This window comes from Chrysochloris asiatica, unplaced genomic scaffold (assembly GCF_000296735.1).
Source record: "Chrysochloris asiatica unplaced genomic scaffold, ChrAsi1.0 scaffold00061, whole genome shotgun sequence".
NCBI lineage: Eukaryota > Metazoa > Chordata > Mammalia > Afrosoricida > Chrysochloridae > Chrysochloris > Chrysochloris asiatica.
The window spans coordinates 17,193,089-17,193,895 of NW_006408579.1; the positions used below are offsets into that span (position 1 = coordinate 17,193,089).

Below are 807 nucleotides of genomic sequence, written 5' to 3' on the forward strand. Positions count from 1 at the left end.
TCTCCTCCCTCGCTCCCCACCCCCATGTCCTTGGAAGGTGCAGGATTTGAAAACTGCTTTTCTAGATTAAGGGGCATATGTGCATCAGGGGACAGAACAGTACAAATAAATCGACTAAGCACAATTTGGAGTAGCGAATTACAAAATTTTTAATAACTGCAAAAAACAAAAAACACAAAACACAAAAAAGCCCCCGACTTTTGCTAACCCAATTGCAAATAAGACCACGAAATATTCAGTATGTTTCTCATTCTCAGATGATTGTGGCATTTCAGAATTTTAAATATTTCTTAAGACCCTTAAAAACATTGGTGCTGTCAAGTCCAAGCTCCTGGTACAGGCATTTCATTTGCACTGTAATCTTTTTGTGGGAATCCTCAATTCCATGATTGCCTACAGACTGAATATCTAAAATAATACTGGGGACTGATAACCTTCTCCTGTGTCCTTAGCATGCTCTGTGATGGCTTCCTGGAGCTTCTCAGTATAGTTTACAATTCCTTTTAGAGTTACACACTTATAATTTTCATAAGCTGTGATGTGACTTGAAGGATAATGCTGAGGCTTAATATTTTGATAGGGACAGTAAAGCTTTATGTAATTTTGTTGTTGTTGTTTTTAATTTAAGGTTTTTTATTGTGGATTGAGTGAAAGTTTACAGGGCACATCATCAGTTTCACATTAAAAAATTCATATAACTTGTTTCATTACATTGATTATAATCCCCTTCATATACCATCTGTTAAAAGTATTTCTCTCTATCCACTTTACCTTTTTTTAAAAAACACACAAACAAAAAAACCCACT

At 35.2% G+C, this 807-nt stretch overlaps 1 pseudogene; it reads right to left on the reverse strand.

Annotated features, from left to right (window-relative positions):
* Window positions 1-271: 271 nt before the first annotated feature.
* Window positions 272-807, reverse strand: part of LOC102832124 — a 5,171-nt pseudogene continuing 4,635 nt past the window's right edge.